Source organism: Dreissena polymorpha, chromosome 6 (assembly GCF_020536995.1).
Source record: "Dreissena polymorpha isolate Duluth1 chromosome 6, UMN_Dpol_1.0, whole genome shotgun sequence".
In the NCBI taxonomy this organism is placed as follows: domain Eukaryota; kingdom Metazoa; phylum Mollusca; class Bivalvia; order Myida; family Dreissenidae; genus Dreissena; species Dreissena polymorpha.
In genome coordinates this window covers 33,134,577-33,155,268 of record NC_068360.1, presented here as the reverse complement: position 1 = coordinate 33,155,268, position 20,692 = coordinate 33,134,577, and positions in this window count along the sequence as shown.

Here is a 20,692-nt window from a genome sequence, read left to right as displayed (position 1 = left end):
GTATGTCAGGTAAGGGTTGTTTTGTCAAAGTAGGAATCAAATGTGATCATAAACAAGACTATCGCCAAGCAATAAAAGTCCCCTACCGGCTCCACCAATTTGTCAGATATTTTACCATTTTCAGAATATTTTTTTTTGTTTCCATAGCAACCACAATTTTTGACATAAGAGCAAAATAAAATGACGTGCGTAATATCCATATTGCCATCTATTCATGTTCCAAGTTTCATGAAAAAATATAAGGAACTTTTTAAGTTATCGCAGGATCCAGAAAAAAACACCATTTTCAGCACTATTTCTGGTCTATTTGTTGCCATAGCAACCACAATTTTTGACGTAGGAACAAAATGAAATAACGTGCATAATGTCCATATTGCCATCTATCCATGTTACAAGTTTCATGAAAAAATATTTAGAACTTAAAAAGATATCGCAGGATCCAGAAAAGTGTGACGGAGGGACAGACTGACAGACCGATACAAAACCATAAGTCCCCTCCGGTTAAACCGGTAGGGGACTTAAAACAATTTTCAGCACTATTTCTAGTCTATTTATTGCCATAGCTACCACAATTTTTAATGTAGGAAAAAAATGAAATGACGTGCATAATGTCCATATTGCCATCTATCCATGTTCCAAGTTTCATGAAAAAATATTAAGAACTTTTAAAGTTATCGCAGGATCCAGAAAAAACACCATTTTCAGCACTATTTCTAGTCTATTTGTTTCCATAGCAACCCCAATTTTTGACGTAGGAACAAAATGAAATGACATGCATAATATCCATATTGCCATCTATCGATGTTCCAAGTATCATGAAAAAATATTCAGTACCTTTAAAGTTATCACAGGATCCAGAATAAAACACCATTTTCAGCACTATTTCTAGTCTATTTGTTGCCATAGCAACCACAATTTTTGACGAAGAAAAAAATGAAATGACGTGCATAATGTCCTTATTGCAATCTATCCATGTTCCAAGTTTCATGAAAAAATATTAAGAACTTTCAAAGTTATCACAGGATCCAGAAAAAAACCACCATTTTCAGCACTATTTCTAGTCTATTTGCTGCCATAACAACCACAATTTTTGACGTAGGAACAAAATGAAATGACGTGCGTAATGTCCATATTGCCATCTATCCATGTTCCAAGTTTCATGAAAAAATATTCAGTACTTTTAAAGTTATCGCAGGATCCAGAAAAAAACACCATTTTCAGCACTATTTCTAGTCTCTTTGTTGCCATAGCAACCAGAATTCTTGACTTAGGAACAAAATGAAATGACGTGCATAATGTCCATATTGCCATCTATCCATGTACCAAGTTTCATGAAAAAATATTAACAACTTCTAAAGTTATCGCAGGATCCAGAAGTGTGATGGACGGACTGAAAGACGGATACAAAACCATAAGTCCCCTCCGGTAAAACCGGTAGGAAGTTATGGCAATTTAAGCAAATTTTAATTATTTGACCTTTAGAATCAAGGTAATTCAAAGGTCAAGTTCAAATTAAACTAGCCAGGTACAGTACCATCATGATAGATGGTAGAAAGAATTTGAAGTTTAAAAGCAATAGCTTTGATACTTTAGAAATAAAGTGGATCTAAACACACAATTTAACAAAATATTCAAAGTTATCAAGACAAAAAATGGCCATAATTCCGTTAAAAGGCAACCAGAGTTATGCAACTTGCCCTGTACAGTCCCCTTATGATAGTTAGCGAGTTGTCCAAGTCTGAAAGCAATAGCTATGATTCTTTAGGAGTAAAATGGACCAAAACACAAAACTTAACCAAATGTTCAATTATCTAAGTATAAAAGGGACCATAATTTTGTCAAAATGCTGGATAGTTGTCTGCTCTTGTTTGTAGGTTGCGGTCATGTTGGTAAAGAAGTATGCAAAATATAAAAGCAACATGTCAAGGGACATAGAAAATATTTGAGGTGGTACGCAAACTTTAAAATAGATTTATCAATAATTTGCATATTTTAAGTGGAAAAAGGGTCATAATTCTTACAAAATGCTTGTTACAGTTGTCTGTTCTTGTTTATAGGTTGGGGTCATGTTGGTAAAGAAGTATGCAAAATATAAAATTAATATGTCAAGGGACATAGGAAATATTTGAGGTGGTATGCAAAATTTAACATTCCAATGCTAATGGGAACACGGACGCCTGGGTGAGTAGGATAGCTCCACTATGTATATTTCATATATAACAGTCGAGCTAAAAATGGGTATGGCATGTAGAACTCATCAAGGTGCATCTACATATGAAGTTTCAAAGTTGTAGGTGGAAGCAATTTGATTTTAGAGCCAATGCTCAAAAGGTTAACAAGGGGCATATTGTCACAAACCAGGTTTTCAATGTGAAAAAATAGTCTGATAAAGGGAGAAAACTCAAACTGAACTGATTGTTTATAATTAAGGCCCATTGTTTCAAAATAAATATATTTTTGGTTGTGACGACCTTGACCTTGGACATATTGACGTAATTCTTTTGTGCGACACAAGTGTCCCATGATGGTGAACAAATGTGCCAAATGAGTTTTAAACCTCACAATGAATGACATAGTTATGGCCCTGACACGCTTATTTATGGCCATTTTTGACCTTTGAACTCAAAGTGTGACCTTGACCTTGGAGAAATTGACATAATTCTTTCGCGCCACACACCGTACAATGATGGTGAACAAATGATTTTAAAATCTCACAATGAATGCATAGTTATGGCCTGGACAAGCTCATTTATGGCCATTTTTGACCTTTGAACTCAAAGTGTGACCTTTACCTTGGAGATATTGACGTAATTCTTTAGCGTGACACACCGTCTAATGGTGAACAAATGTGCCAAATGATTTTAAAATCTCACAATGAACGACTAAATAATGGCCTGGACAAGCTTGTTCCGCCCGACACACAACCACCCTTCCGCCCGACACCCAACCACCCTTCCGCCCGACACCCGACATTTGCCGCCCGACACCCAACCACCCTTCCGCCCGACCACCCGCTCGCCCGACACCCGACATTTGCCAATCTAATAACTAGTTTTTTCCTTCGGAAAACCTGGTTTACAAAATGTAAAGGTTATAGCACGACGCCTTATGACGAGCTGGCTATGACAATACCTCCGGTTTTCTCTGAAAAACAGCCGAGCTAAAGAGAAAACAACATAAAACAAAAGATTTATTTGAATATTTAATGCATAAAGATTCAAGTAAGCATTCACCATCACAGATAAAGGCTGAAATAAATAGTTCTGACAAAACAGCACCTAGTTCTAAACATGACTTGTTCATTTGTGATTATAGTTTGTTTTCATGTGTGACATAGATCTGTGAACACCAAAGAATATGTAGACATGATTTGGCTCCAAAGTCATTGAATCAATCTGGCCATGTAGCTAAAACAGAGTGGACTACACTTGTACAGATGGCCATGCACTCATTAATTTTAGAACTCTTCTGGACAACTAGGAACTCAATATAATGTTAACTACAGGATGATGTTGGCTTACCTATGCTCAGGAATTACAAACATTCAATATGAACAATTATGTGAATTTGGCAACATTGGAGTTTTATCACATCTATTCAGGTTGAGATAATCTTTGACATTTTCTGCAATCATTATTGTTTTGTGTAAAGAAAGTGTCCAGTTTGCTCTGCAGGATGAGGTCCAACTAGCAAGACAAAAAAGAAAGTGGAATTTCGATAATGACTGATGCGCGACACCATTGTCGTAAGAATTCGTACCATACGGATCATGGCGCTCTCGGAATGAACTCACACAAAGTTGCGAGCATTCAACATATTACCAAAACAGAGGACATGTGTACACATAGGCACGAAACAATAGGATCTGAGGTAAGTACCGTGATTTCAAAAGGCAAAACATTAATGTAAACATACATTCCCATGAAATAAATCATTCAGTCAATAAATCAATTCGAAATAAGGATAATGTACAAAATTGCAATGAACGCTGGCATGCAGCCAAATCCATAATGCCAGGTATAAACAAGAGCACCGCCTTGCGGGTGCAGACCGCTCATCTATTTTCTTTTTAAAGGTGAAGGGACTCTCATTTTCAATCACAAAGGAGGGAGGGGTGGAGTGAAGAGGGGTGCATTGTGTGGGGGTGTGGACATTTATTACATTATGTTCCAAAAATGCAAAAAAAAAGGAAAAAAAAATCGGGGGGTGTGGGGGGTGGAGGGGGGGTGGAGGTGGGGATTCTTGGGTGCGATGGTTGGAGGGTATTTCAAACATAAAATAATAAAAATAAATATTTGTGTTTTTTAACCGTTTCAAAAAAAAAAAATTGGGGGGGGGGGGGGGTGAGGTGGGGGGGGTATAGTATAGAAGTAAAGTGGATAGAAACACAAAATTTAACCATATATTCAAAGTTACTAAGTCAAAAAAGGGCCATAATTCCGTAAAAATGACATCCAGAGTTATGCAACTTGTCCTTTTACTGTACCCTTTTGACAGTTAGCGAGTGTTCCAGTATGAAAGCAATATCTATGTTACTTTAGGGGTAAAGTGGACCAAAACACAAAACTTAACCAAACTTTTAATTTTCTAAGTATAAAGGGCCCATAATTCCGTCCAAATGCCAGTCAGAGTTACATAACTTTGCCTGCACAGTCCCCTTACGATAGTTAATAAGTGTTGCAAGTATGAAAGCAATAGCTTTGATACTGTAGGAATAAAGTGGACCTAAACACAAAACAAAACCAAATTTTCTATTTTCTAAGTATAAAAAGGGCACATAATTCTGTCAAAATGCCAGTCAGAGTTACATTACTTTGCCTGCACAGTCCCCTTATCATAGTTAGTAAGTGTTTCAAGTATGAAAGCAATAGCTTTGATACTTAAGGAATACAATGGACCTAAACACAAAACTTAACCAAAATTTTCAATTTTCTAAGTATAAAAAGGGCACATAATTCAGACAAAATGCACGCCAGAGTTATTTAACTTTGCCTGCCCAGTCCCCTCATGATAGTAAGTAAGTGTACCAAGTTTGAATGCAATAGCATTGATACTTTCTGAGAAAAGTGGACCTAAAAGCAAAACTTAACCGGACGACAACGCCGACGCCAAGGTGATGACAATAGCTCATAATTTTTTTTTCAAAAAATAGATGAGCTAAAAAGATTTCTTCAGGGGCACAGAAGAACATGGGCATCACCTGGCACCCTGAATTAAGTGATAAGGGGGCTAGACTTCGGAATCACATTTTCTACTCCCTTGATACATGTAACTGTAGGGGTTGTCCAGATAGATTACGCAGTCTTATAAACAATAGTGTTAACCACTTCCAAAATAACCATGAAAATTGTCAAGAAGATTCTCAGTGAAAATAGTAGAATATAAAAGCCTGATTATGCCATCATCAGAAGCCCAGTTGCAGTTAGACTTTTAACCAATTTCCTAAAGTCATTGACCTTGTACAAACATGCTGAGGACTATTTTCTGTCTAAAGACACATTTTATGTTGAAAGCTTCAACAATACTTATTTAATATACTTAAACAAACGAATCCACCACAAGGAAACCAGTACCTAACAAGGATTGACTTAGCGACTCTAAGTTGGAATGAACATATCGACCGCCCATATACATCTCGTAACAATGGGTCAACAAATTCAACACAACAGGAGGATTCTCGGGAAGAAAGTTTACAAGAAAAAATCACATACTTTTGTGGCCGCTATATGGGAATTATTGGTGAGTGTATTAGGGACTCTTTGGTCATGGCCTCTCTTGGAAACCTCTTCAACCCCTGTATTGACTCATCCCTTAAGGAATCAGATGTTCAGGTTGTATCAAAATATTCGGACAATGTTGGCTTTCAGGGCTATTTAGCAGAGGTTAAACAGTTTTCCAGTTACCTAAGCAATTTAAGTTTAACAACAAAAATCTAGTTACTGGGGTTAAGGACTGTGCTTATGTGGCCATCAGAAACCGGGAGACGTTTCCAGCCTGTGCTGAATCTGCCAGACGTTTGCTACTGTGCCCTGTATCTACTGTAGAATGTGAGAGAGGATTCAGTCACCAAAACCTTATAAAAACAGCTATCCGAAACAGACTGAACATTCAAACATTGGAAAACCTCCTGAGAATAAACATAGATGGGCCAGCAATTAAAGACTTCCACTTTTCCTGTAGCTTTAAACACTGGGCTGGTCAGAAAAGCCGAAGAATTTTTCAGTGATAAACTTACGTTAATCTTGTGAAATAGAATCTTAGAATTAATATAGATAGTCATGTGCTTTAAAAGATGTACATATGTGCTGAAAAAGTGAGTCATATTAAATAATAATAAAAATAATAATTCATTCATACTTATCTTTGTTGTTTTATTTTATTTTATTATGCGTTTTCAAGGTAAAGATATGAACATGTAATTACAATATCTCATATTCATGTTTTTCCTACACCGAGGGTTCTATAAACAATGACGACTATGAAAACTAAGTTTCACTGATACCTTGTATATTTCAGACAGTGAGTACGAAATTGACACTATTCCTGTAAGTTTTAATAAATTTTGAAAGTTGCCAGCAGTTCAGGTGAAAAACGGCCTCATTCTAAAGTGGATTATGATGATGTTGAAAACGATATCTATTGTGATTTGAGTGAAGATGAAATAATTAGAGACAAAAGATCTCCAAAATTGTACATCAGAAAAGTGTTGACATTAACCACTACAAAACTAAGAAAGAAGAAGAAAGCTGGTAGAGTGTACAACAGTTACCACAATTGCACATACTGTGATGAGTTGTTTTCAAATTTTTCACAGCACATGAAAAGACATCACCTGGAAAGAGCAGATGTTGGAAAAATGTATGCAATCAATGATGACAAGAAAAGGAGCAGACAAATTGCACTATTGAGTGCTGAAATGGACCATGTCCATAATATGAAAGTGAAAAAGGAAAGGGGGAGAAATTCTCATGTACAGAAAACATTCCAACGATTTTCAGTTTGACTCATTTGGACCATGCCTTTCTTGCTTTCTTTGGATATCTAAAATAATGTTGCGAAGACACCAGAAAGTCTGTATCAGGAACAATGAAAAGGAGTTGAACAACTCGGAGCTGATATTACAAGGTCTGACACATTGGCAGACGGAATTTCGGATGTAGCATCATCAGTATTGGTGGAATAGGTGTTTAGAAATATTAACAAAGACGACATTGGAATAATTGCTAGAGAAGACAACCTCATACTAGTTAGACTGGGTAAAAATGTGGATGGATAAGAAAAGGTAATTCATTGAAAAGAGGAAAGTACACATCACAGATCATGCCAATGGTAGCAAGATTGCTGATTAACATACAAAAGGAAACAAATACAGATCTAAGTTTATCTGAGTACCTAAAGCCATGTTATTTCGATGATATTGCCAGGGCAACATTGATAACTGCTGGTCGAGATGTGACAGATAATGACTATAAATTAGAAAATCCATCTAATACTATAAAGCTTGGACATGACATTAAAAGAGTTGCAAATATCAAGATAGGTGTAGCCATAATGGTGAAAAATCGAGCAGCAGAAAAAGATGCACAACGTTTTCTGAAACTCATGAGTGTGTTTTGGTAAACTCTGGTTACAAAACTTGCGTGGAAAGGCAGTTTAACAAACGACAAGTGCTTCCAGATTCAGGAGATATTAAAAAATTGAATGAATATATGAATACATAGTTGTCAAATATTGATTTTGGAAAAAAAGTCAGTATGGACAACCACACTAAAATAGCACAACTAGTAGCCACAAAAATGCTACAGTACAACCAAAGACGACCATGAGAAATTGAAACTATATCGTAAGTACTTCCTTCCTCTAGCCATTGTAGTATATACTTTTCCAAGGCCTAGTGTTATTAGCTTCTACCATGTTGCATTGCCAACATTCATACTTTATAAATTGATAATGCTATTTAAACAGCCACCAGAAAAACTTTGCGAAACCAAAATTTCACAAATTTAAGTACCCTTTTTCTTGAAGATTTGCTACTTTGAGATACAGTATGCGATAAAAGTCTGATCTTTGATTTAAAATTGGTTGTTTTCACAAAAAAATCGCTTTTTCATCATTATGAAATTTATAAGCAAAGTTAGTCTTCCCATGGGATTCTTGCATTTTCCCATGGGATTCTTGCATTTTCCCATGGGATTCTTGCATTTTCCCATGGGATTTTATTTTCCCATGATTTTTTTTTCCCATGGGTATTTTTAGCCCGTAATTTGCAAAGGGAGAAAAATCCCATGATTGTTTACATTAAAAAAACGTGTTTTCTTTGCGTTTCCAAGTATTTTAACATTATTTAGGGACTGTATAATAGTTTTATGCGAATCATATATATACATATTTAGTAATAAAACAAGATATGTGTTTGTCAGAAACAATATGTCCCCTTTTGCGCCGCTATGATGCTATATACTTGACCTTTGACCTTGAAGGATGACCTTGACCTTTCACCATTCAAAATGTGCAGCTCCGTGAGATACACATGCATGCCAAATATCAAGTTGCGATCTTCAATATTGCAAAAGTTATTGCAAATGTTTAAATTGGCACAAACAAACACACAAACAAACCAACAGACAGGGCAAAAACAATATGTCCCCCACTATATAGTGGTGGGGGACATAAAAATCCCATTTTTATTTTGAGAGATTTATTCATGAAACTTCCAGAGACATTATATTTTATCAAATGATGAACAATCTACGCTATTTTAAGCATTTGTCAGCCTAGAGGTGTTATGAGTTATGAGAAAAGTAAATAATATAAAATTCATTTTTTTTTAAATAAATGTTTATGGTTAAATGCCAAGTTTGTGGCCCAAAAAGTAGTTTGTGATTAAAACTCAAGAAAGCAAAATTGATTTATATTGTATTCAGGAACCAGAAGAGATGCCAGCAAAGACGCACGCAAGAAATCGCAAGGGGAAGCTGAGCCCCAACAGTGTCATTGGTATGCACAATTTATCCTTTATACAAAACAAGACGTTCAGTATGACACTTGAACTCGGGTAAATTAATGTGTTAAAACATCAATGTGTAAGGTTGTATTTATCTATACTCAATTATTACTTGAACTATTGAATGTTTTGTTTTTACAGCAAGCAGCACAGACGCTGTGTGCAGGACCGAATACAGTTTTAGGGATATTATCATTAAAGGAAAAAAAGGTATAAGCTTACTTTGTTTATCAGAGCTTAAACCTGTTTTACTCACTGTTTTGATAAAGCATAGTTAACTTAGTGTTGTCCGCCTAGAATTTTTTTGTAAGAAAAGTTAATGGTATATTTTCATTTTTAAGATTATTTCCTTATTTAAATAGTGTTAGCAGGAATTTATTAAATATGTAGCTAAAATGAATCTGCAGTTTGTCTGCATAACATTTCTTAAGTTTAGAGTTCACTCTGCATAACAACCATACCAGAAAGATTTTTCACAGCATTATTATGGTGATTTGTTTTGCTAATTTATGTTTATTTATGTATCATGTGACTTTAATTTCCAATCAATACTATTATGCTCCATTTATATTAAATAATAACCCCAACTATAAAGTATGCAACAATAATCTTTTGTATCATTTTAATCTCTTCATGTTTATTCTACTTTTGTTGTCATAGCAAACAAAGTTATCTTAAGAACAAAAAATTGGTCTAGGGTAGATCAAGATGAATCTGAATTGGACTTGAACAGATGTTATTCCAGAAATACCCTCTGAGTTTAACTCTGATCAACCCAATCCGAAATTTAACAGTGAGATTATGGCCATATGGACAAATGGAAGGTTTCTGGAAGGCTGTCGAATGCCCAAATGGTATGGTGTACTCATTATTTAGAAAAATCACCATTTGTGAATGTTCCCAGCATTTTCAGTTTACCTGCCTTTATTGAGCCATTCATTCACAATTTGTGAAGATGCGTCACATCTAAGAACAGCTATTGAGAAAAAGGCACAACGTGATGACGCTGTCACAAGGGTATCATTGAAAAGGAAGCGTATAAATAAATCGGTATTGAAAGGCAAATAAAAGAATGATACCTAGGCGACACTATAACTTATCTATCATTTAACTACATAACAGTGACTTGTTATTGTATAATTTTTTAATATATATGTATACTTATGCAGATATGAGCCGACAGCTAAGAGCAGCTGCTCTTTTAAGACAGGCTGCCGTCTTGTTGAATGAAAATAGGAGTGCACCAGTACCAACACTTACCCCAGTAACTTCTGTTAGCACTTCTAGTGCTGCTGCTGCTAGGGCAATTTTTGGGCCTTATACAGTACGAGCAACAGGAGGAGGCGTGCAAACACAGGCAGTGTCGCACTGGACACAGGTTTTCCATTATTCCCAGGTGTACTCACGTAGGCACCATTAAAGAAGCCTGTGCTTGATATTTCAGAACTACTGTCTATACCAAAATATTTTTTTAATGTAAAGATTTTTGTGTCATGATATCAATGTTATATATATATATATATATATTATATATATATAGCTTTTTTACTGTGCAAACTTCTTCCGAATTATTGCGTATAACATCTTCCTGTACTTTCTATTTGTTCTGGAAGCCCCCTTCTTAATAAATGATGATGTAAATGCTTCAAGAAGCTTACTCTAAAAAGGGTTTTGGTTCGAGTTGCATTGTTTAGGATATATTTTACAATTTTGAAATATTTTTAACGAATTTGATTTGCCGATGTTTGACATTGGTCCCTTAAGATAAAAAAGTCTTTTTACAGTCATGATATGATTCAATGCTTCAGGAAACTTTGAAAAACTTCTTTTAGGTATAAAAATGTGTAACTATCTACAATTACCCTTCCAATTTCCAAGATCATCTGAAACACAGTTTGCATATTTGGAAATTGGCGACTCAAATTTTTACATTTTTAAGAAGTTCCCGACCCAAATTTTAGAATGTTTGCAATTAGTTTTTGCACAATTTTGAACAGTTCGTGACTCATTTTTTCACAAAATGGGGGGGGGAGGGGGCAGGAGCGCCAAGGGCGCTTCACAAAAACAGGGGAAAAAAGCCCTGAACAGTTAAAATGTTTGTAGTCAAATGCTACAAATAAGTTAATTTCTCTCTTTTTCTGCTGGTCATTGATATTAAATCCATTCATGATTAGCTTCCAAAGAAAGAACTTTCTCGGGTAAGATTATTTGTCACCTTTTTCAGGACACTGTTTCAAATTGAGATGAAAAGTACAAGCTACACCGCGCTGTGGACTTGGAGAGAAATGCCTCACCTTCCTGAAAAACAACAATAGGCTTGATTTTTAAGAAACCCTAAACCAAGCATATCCAAAGCTGCAGGACTGTGGGGGCTTCAGTTATTTAAGACCCCGCCATCAAGCAGGGTGATACTGGAAACCATAATGATGCCAGTGGGGGGTTATACCTCTTCATACCTGGCAGATGACTGGATGATCCGAACTGGATACAGAGAATCTGAAGGTTAATATTTTGTAGTCTTTGTGGTTTCAATATTATTTACTCCTTATGTTTGGGTTTGTCCCATTTAACAGAGGCCTGCTAACCCTTTCCTCCATGCAGAATTTTGCGACTGACCCAATTTAAAAGCATCTGCAGACAAAGATTTCAAGATAAATGACATTCACAAGTTTAATAGGACAAAACCATTGTGACATAAGGTAAAACTGCTTGTCACAATCAATTTCACATTTTGTCACTAGCTTCTAAAGGTATTATGGCTATTGCCCAATTGAAAATGCTTAAAAATCATGCAGTATTACCAAATATCCAAACTTAACCATTTACCAAACATCACATTTTGGACTTATAATTCCAAATTGAGAAAAGTTGCAGATGACCATTGAAAATCCGGAAAAGTAACGGTACCAGCCAAATTTGGAAAATTTTGTGCGAAAAAAAGGGAAATTGGGTAATATTGCGCCATGAATCTTTATATTAGGAAATTGGTTTATTTGATTGTTTTCTCCCAAATACTTATTTTTTTTAACTAAATGTACTCAGTTTGTCATTATTATATTTACTTAGGTTCAAGCAATAGAGCTGCATAGGGAAACTAACTAAATGTTGCATTTTATTAATAAAAACAAGTTGTTATTATTAATTTTATTCAAATCTTCAATTGGAAAGTTTTTGGCAGAAATTGGGAATTGTGTAGTTTTTCCCAAATAGGGAAATTGCTGTTTTCCGGTACTTGATAAAGAAGGAACAAGATGTGTTTGTGAAACACAATGTCCCCCTATATGATGTTTGACCTTGAAGGATGACCTTGACCTTGACCCTTCACCACTCAAAATGTGCAGCTCCATGAGATACCCATGTTGCTATCTTCAATATTGCAAAAGTATTCATAAAATAAGCGATTTGGGCCACATATATTTGACCTCTGACCTTGAAGGATGACCTTGACCTTTCACCACTCAAAATGTGCAGCTCCATGAGGTACACATGCATGCCAAATATCAAGTTGCTATCTTCAATATTGCAAATTTAAAGTATTAATAAAATGAGTGATTTTTGCCACATATATTTGACCTTTGACCTTGAAGGATGACCTTGACCTTTCACCACTCAAAATGTGCAGCTCCATGAGATACACATGCATGCCAAATATCAAGTTGCTATATTCAATATAGCAAAAGTTATTGCAAAATGTTAAAGTTGGCGCAAACCAACAGACCAACCAACCAACCAACCAATAGACCAACCAACAGACAGGGCAAAAACAATATGTCCCCCACTACTATAGTGGGGGACATAAAAAGATCGCTGTTGAATCGTAAAAGGCAAACAACTGGAGTCCATGCTTATCTTAGAATAAGCAGGTGTGGGGGTTTTGACCCGGGTGCTGATTTAACTTTTGTAACACCCCAGGTTCGCCAAAATCATCTTTCCTGTAAGGTGGCAGATGATCTGAAATATTGGTCAGTGCACAATAAAACCCAACAAAATACTTCAATGCCTGGGAATTTCATTATATATTTTAGTGAGCATCTTGCGTTCAGATTACACAGGTCGCCTCATTCTTTGTGTTCAAGTTACACTAAAGACTACACTTATCGAGGACATAAATAACATAAGATTTCTTGATTGCTTTCAATTATCAAGCACTGAGAAAAGTAAAGTCTAGTTTCCGTAGACAGTGCTCTTGTTATTTCTTTTGCCCAGTATCCAGATAACATAACACAATAGCTGATAAATATATATCGAGGGCTTAGAGCAAAAACCTATTATCAGTGAAATTTTCCAAAAATGGGTTTTTATTATATTCAGATGTATTTTTCATATACACACATTGTCTCAAAATTTCAGAACTGTATCTTGATTAGTTTTGAAGATATTGATTTCTGACCAAATCAAGTACAGTGAAAACTCGCTATTAAGACCACTTGTGGGACTTTTCAAAAGTGGTCTTAATAGCGAGGTGGTCTTAATTCTGAGTTTTCATGAATTTGATGGACATATAATTACAACAACGTAAATATTCACTGAACTTTTATCTGTTTGCATACAATATAACAGTCATCCGTTTATACATTGTATTTATACATTGTACAAAGATAGTATTTCAAGTTGTTCATTAAAGAAGTGTAAATACATGTATATGTACTTTTCATCAAGATCCTTGATGTTTACTTAACGAATGAGTCAATTGTCGTCTGCTTAGCATTTTGTCGAATAAAAGTCGAGATTTTCGTTTTAGAATAGCTTGAACCCGAGTCTTTCCAATGCCGAATAAATCGTCGTTGAGATTTCCCATCACTTGCGTCGATCAAATCAATCTTTTCTTTTAAACACAACTCTCCGTTTTCGCTTATCCATTTTGAATAACGATATGGTATAAAAGTCGGTTTTTATATCCATCACGAACAAAACCGTGTTACTCAAATATCCTAACTGTTAAATTATTCGCCGTAATAAATCTTTAAAGTGTGTACCAAACAACTACCAATTTACCCATCAAAGACTCAATAATAATAATAGCTAATTGTCAATCAAGGGTTAAAAATTATAACAAGTGCCGAAAATCTAACACCTGTGTCGCAAATCGATGCCAAAAACCGTTGTCGTTAATTGTGGTTAATTGGGTCAGAATGGCTTCGTACACAAGCCCGATAGTACCACAACATCAGATCAAGTGAGGTGTGAAAATTACTGGTCGTTTGGCGGGTGTCAATTAAGAACAATATCGATAATTGGTACTGATTAAAGTGGTCGTAATAGCGGATTAGCGGGTTGGTCGGATTAGTGAGTGTAACGACCATTGAAATATAGAAGGAACAAATCGGGACTGAAAAATGGTGGTCGACTTAGCGAGTTGGTCGGAATACCGAGGTGGTCGTAAAGAGTTTTCACTGTATCAATTATCGTGTTCATTGTTGGGGGCAATAAACCAGTATACCTATCCGGATACCATTCATACAATAGTCGAAATATGTTGAAGAATACTAACAAAACCATGCAAATAAATATGATATGTTTTAGCTCCAAAATGTTCATGAATTTGTTGAACACATCATTCAGGCAAATACATGGTACATTGATTTACAGGGTTTTTGCTCTTACATAAATAAGTATTGTGGTGAGTATTTAAGCTGCATTATCCATGTACGAAACTATACTTTGTTTTTGTTTTCAAGTTTACACTGTAACAGTTTATGGATAAACCATGTATAATTAGATACAGAAAAGAACACAAAAGAAATGCCAAGAAGAAACCGATACCAGTGTAAATACTAGACAAACTATTTCTCAGGAAAATAAAGAAAATGAAAATAATAATGACACTCAAGCGATTTATCATTCAAATGAAATAATCTACTTACAGTTAATGACACTGGAAAAAGCAGTGTTCAGAGAAAGAAAAGAAGACGAACACAAACAATAAAAAAACTTAAATATATATATTCCTCTAGCTCCGATTAAGATATTCCACTGAGATTGTAAAGTGAAAAGATGAAAAGCGCTCTCATTGAATCCGACGACAGGGCTCATGACCAAACATTTGTGCCAGTTTCCAAAGACCTTAACTCAACAGACACAGAATTTTATTCAGATGTATCTAACAAAACACATAAAGACATCGATTTCAGACAAAATATCGAAGGATATGTAAACGAAATGTCCAAGAAGTGTAAACAAAGCAAGAAACACTCAACTCAGAAGCAAAGAAAACAACAAAAAAACCATCTTCAATCAGAATTGCATAACGTAAAGAATACTAGTGCTATTCAATTGTTGGTTCAGGTTGCAATTATCAAAGCAAATGAAGGACGGGTAGATCAAATTCTTTTTGCCCATGGCTTTACAAGATGTGCAATGCCGAGACATGGAAACTGCTTTTTTGATGCTGCACTTCATTCAGGTAAAATCACGGGCACAAGTCAGGAGCTTCGTCATGCTCTGTGTGATCATTCAGCAAAATACGCAGAAGAATATGTTGGCTTTCTCTTGAACAAATTTTCCCCTGTAGAGGAAGAGTCATTTGTTACAAATTATTTGCAAGAAGTTGAAAGCTTGAAACAAGAAGAATATTGGTCCAGTAAAGTGGTCGACTTTCTTCCTCTTGCACTTGCAAATCATACTGGTTTCACAGTTAATATTTACACCAGCAAACCTGAACAACCTGTTAAAGTTGTACAGCCTTCATTTGTCCCTTGTCTTGCTTCTGCATCTATTAACCCATTACCACCTAATGCCGCACTAGGACGCATCATTGCTCTACCACTTATTGACGCTTATCAACGCAATTATCGATCTACAGATGATGCCGCACATCGACGCAATTCTAGTTCCAACCTAAAGACGCACTGCGACGCACTCCAATTTAGATCCCCAATAACTAAATATAACATTAAATGACTTCACAGTGGAATACACCTACAGAAAGTTTAAATTCACCCTAACAATTTCCGGTAAAGAACGCACTTGGTTACTATTTAATGTATAGCTAAAAATAGCAATCCAATCGTGCGCGAGTTTTTCCTAGCACTTCCTATTCAAAGCTACAAGCCAAGATGGATGACGCGTTTCCAGTAAATAATGTAAATGATGCAAATTCTGACGATAGCGGGTCGGAATTTTCGGGATTTGGACCAGAGGACATTCCCTCTGACATTGAGATTCCATACGAATCGGAATCTAGCGAATCTGAGTCTGTTTCTGACGAGGAACCGTCGATGGAATGGACGTGAAGATTTTCTCCATTGACCGTATGTACATGTACACGAAATGAAAATAAATCAGGGCTCGGCCGTGAGGGCGACGTGGGCGACATCTTCGCCCGAGACATAATAATGTCGCCCTTAAATTACATGAAGGAGAAGTTGACTTCGCCTTCTTTTTTTACAACATCGAAGTTTTTTCTCTCAACGTTTTCATCTAAAAATTCTCTATTACACATGTCATAAATTCACTGATGACGCTTGTTATGTTATCAGTTTATTATCACAGCAAAAGATCGACTGCTGTAAAAGCTTATCCAGGCAACTAGCATACATGGGCATTCACTTCAAACAATAACGGTTTAGATCAAAAGATCATAGCGAGTGTCATTTCGCCGACAGTTTGGATAGTTCTCTGTTCTGCAAGCCAAATTAGTACACGCCTTGCAGGCGGAGTTAAGCGGTACATTAACAACGATAGTTACCAATGAGAACGCGCGCATTGTATATACATATGCAATAGTTTACCTGAGCGATGAAATGACGTCGTTATAGACATCATGTATTTACGCTCAAAAAAGTTTACATGCGCAACACATTCCCAACAGTAAATATGAATACAATTTATTCTAGTATGTTCTACTGTTTACTTGTTTCGTGTTTCAAAACTCTTAAACACTAATTATCCAGTCGATGTGCATTTTATTTTGTCAGACATTAATTCATAACCATATACATGTAAACGAAAACTAACAACCCACCCGTGCAAACTGTAGTGCTAATTTCCATAATTTTATCTACCGTATCCATACGTAAACGACATTATTTTATATCCCGCAACCTCTTTGCGCGTGCTTAAGGTTGTCAAATGATTACGTGATAATTTATTGACCATTCGATAATTACATGTTTTTGGCAGGCGGCACGGTTAAAGAAGTCGGCAAAAATTATTAAAGAAAAACAAAAATGATCAAAGGTCTATTAATTACGTAGATCCACTACTGTAAAAGTCCAGCGAGTTTTGTCAGTTTGTTAATTCACCGATAATTACGAGTAACACCCATCTTATATAAACTGGAATCACAGTTCATTTTTATACTAACAAGTCCTAATACTACACAATAGACATTGAGAAAACACATTTCCTCGATTAGATATAAATTATCCGAGTAGAATAAAATTGCTACGTCATGACTCATGACCTTCGACATTGCACATGGCAGATTTATTGTAACATTAAACCCGCGTTCAATTCAAAGCTGGCGATTCAAATTACAAGTGAAGTAGACTAATGGTGATTCAATAATGGAGAAAGCATTAACTGGATTTAACAAACATGTACGTGTAATAAGGTTTGTTAAACCAGATAACAACAAGGAAAATTTGGATTATTAAATGAAACAGGTAAGGCATTCTCAAGTGTACATATTTCGGATATGAATACAATTCGGATAAACAGTAATAGATATACTATATGTTATCTACAGGTCTTTGGTCCCATGCATTAAGATTGTGTTTTGTTAAGACTCATTTTTACCACAATTTGGTGATTTCATGACGCGAACTATTCCCAATGGCATTGGTTCCGGACCTGTTCCCAAATGGGTGAAAAAAATCACTGACTAATTATCATTTATTGATACATTATGATGTAAATAGGGTTTGGATTGTCATTGCATTATTAAAGTACTGTTTATTTTTATGATACACATGGAAATCACAAGTTTTATTTGTATGAATTGATTTATGTGACTTAATATGTAAGGATATATTGAATTTGAAAATAGTATTTGTTTGTCATTGATGATGATACTAAGGCTTGGTGTAATGAGGGGTATAAAACAAGCGAAGATTTTATTAAACGCCCAACAGAAATCACTTCTCCTTCTAGTGGCCTCACTTCTCCCTAATTTCAGCTCAGGGAGAAGTCACTTCTCCCTCAAGTTTGAACCTAGGCTGAGCCCTGTAAATTGTCAATTAGCTTACGACTTTTCATTGTAAAGATCGGTTTTACTTTGCAGTGATCGATTCTAATCGTCATAATGATAATCATTATATATATTGATATTTCTTGACGATTTATACGGCAAAAATAAGCGGCAAACACATAAGGTATTGACACGCAAAAATTGTCAACTGAGTCTGAGAAAAAAATGTCATTTTTTTGTGTATGAGTATGTCCCTCAATACTTACCTTGATAAACACGCATGGATAACATATTATATTGTATAAACATATTATTTATGAGTGCATATTTTACAAAAACATAGTAATACTAGTAACCCTGATAACTGTTGATTGCTTATCAGTTAAATCGGAGAATTAATCGGAATGACCTATACCACTCGTGGTTAATGCTTGATTAAATCAATATTTATTAACCAAAACCAAAAAAATAAAAAGTTCTTAAAAGGGGATTGTTTTATCTTTCTAAACATATACATTTTATTTTATTGGTAATTCTTATTAAATATTTATACCGAGTTGTTTCCGAAAATCGTATGCTCAAAATACGCATGTCTGCGTACCTCAGTTTTCGTACTACTTTAGATACATGTATGAGTTCAATCTGCGGATGTGTGAAACATCATGAATATTTATGAGGTTGACGTCATCTTCTTCGGGGATGAATGAACTTTTCCACAGCGTTTTCAAAATTTAGGTAGGACTTCCGATTTATGTAACGGAAATTTCAAATTTACCATTACAAAGTAGAAACTCTTAATTAAATTTTGATGCCAAAATTATTTTCCGGAACAAATTTTTACATATCCGCGATTTTAAACAAAGACGTGCATTTATACGATTTGACCTCCAGACTGACACGAGAAAGAAAGCGACATATGTGTTTTCTATCGATAGGCGAGTCATTGTTCTAAATGTGAATGTAATCGACCGATACTTACTAGATATTAATAAAAAGCACCAAAAAGGTTTGTGAAACTAATTAGTATTATTGTTGTTGATGACTAATGATCAAGAAAGACAATTATATGTCAAAATCAATTAGAAAGAATTGTGTACGATGCGATGGTAAACTTCGCTATTTTGACACGAATCACATCGAATGACCGACTTGTTTTACAATGAATATTTTGATCTCTTGTTTCAGAAACAGCAACTAAACGCTTGCAATCGATGGAAATACATGTTTTTAACGAAATGAATTGGTATACATGTTGGATATTTTTTTATTTTTGTAAAAAAGTATGATGTTCAAATCGGGTACGAACTTGATTTTTTTTTGGCACTGTTCGTACCATTTTTGCTTGTTTCCTTGAAGTTTGCAAATAATAGATGAATAATTATTAAACACAAACAATTGCACAAAATATTCATAATTTATGGAAAATGTGTACATAATAGCTTTATTTCATTGTTTTGCAGTTGAAATGACAATTTAAGAGTCAAGAGACAGTAACATGATCATGATGTTCATGAACTGCAAGTAATGGACTACCCAGGACCATACTGCAAGGATGTGGGACTCACCTGCAGTGCCATCATCAACAAGCAAGTTGAAAAATCCCTAACATTAACAAACGGAATAGTTCTTGAAATCTACAACTTAACAAAGAAACATGGTTACACATTGAAACACTTTGTTCAAGTGCTGTCACTGTTAAATAAAGAGTGTCAAAATATAGCACCTTCAACTTTGACTTCAAATGTAACTAGTGTTATAGTCAGCAAAAATAAGTTAGTAACAAGAAGGTTCCCAGCATAAAAACTGTCACTGAACTATTAAATAAACCCTTTAATGTGTGTGTGACAAAAAAATATATATAAACAATTTTAGACTCTCACTCTGTGCAACCTGCAGAAGACTGTGATGAATGACACAAGTGGAACCTCAAGGCTCTGAAAAATGTACTCAAACTCAAATTGACAGTGACTATGAACAACATACACAAGAATGAAATATGACAAAATATCTTTGTAACAAATATGAAAAGAAATTGACAAAGTTGAAGAATGCCACAGAAGAGCAAAATTTGAAATTGAAAAAATGCAAACATCGCATCAGACATTACTCATTTAAAAATGTTAACAAAAGAGACGAAAGTGCCAAACAGAATCAAACACTTCTACGCAAAGCACAGAAACTGTTGCGAAAACAGACAAAGGATCTCCAAAATATCCAAGAAACCAGAGATGTGTTAAAAAATGAAAACCTATTGCTTGAAGAAAGTGTTCAAAACCTAAAATCTAATTTAGAAGTAGTAACAGTGCAACTCAGGACTAAATTGAAGAAAAAGAAGTTAGCACAGAAATCAAACAGCAGGCTAAGAAAGAAAGTGGCAGAGATCCAGCAGTCGGATTTTCGAATGAGAGCAATCCATTTGCTGAAACAAAATGAAGACCTCAAGCAGAAATTAGAAAAATTGACATGTAGGGCTGAAGAAAATGAGACGCTCATAGAGAATTTTCACCAGAAGCTGGAAGAAATAAAAAGAAAGCACTGAAATTCAAAGCAAATCTAGC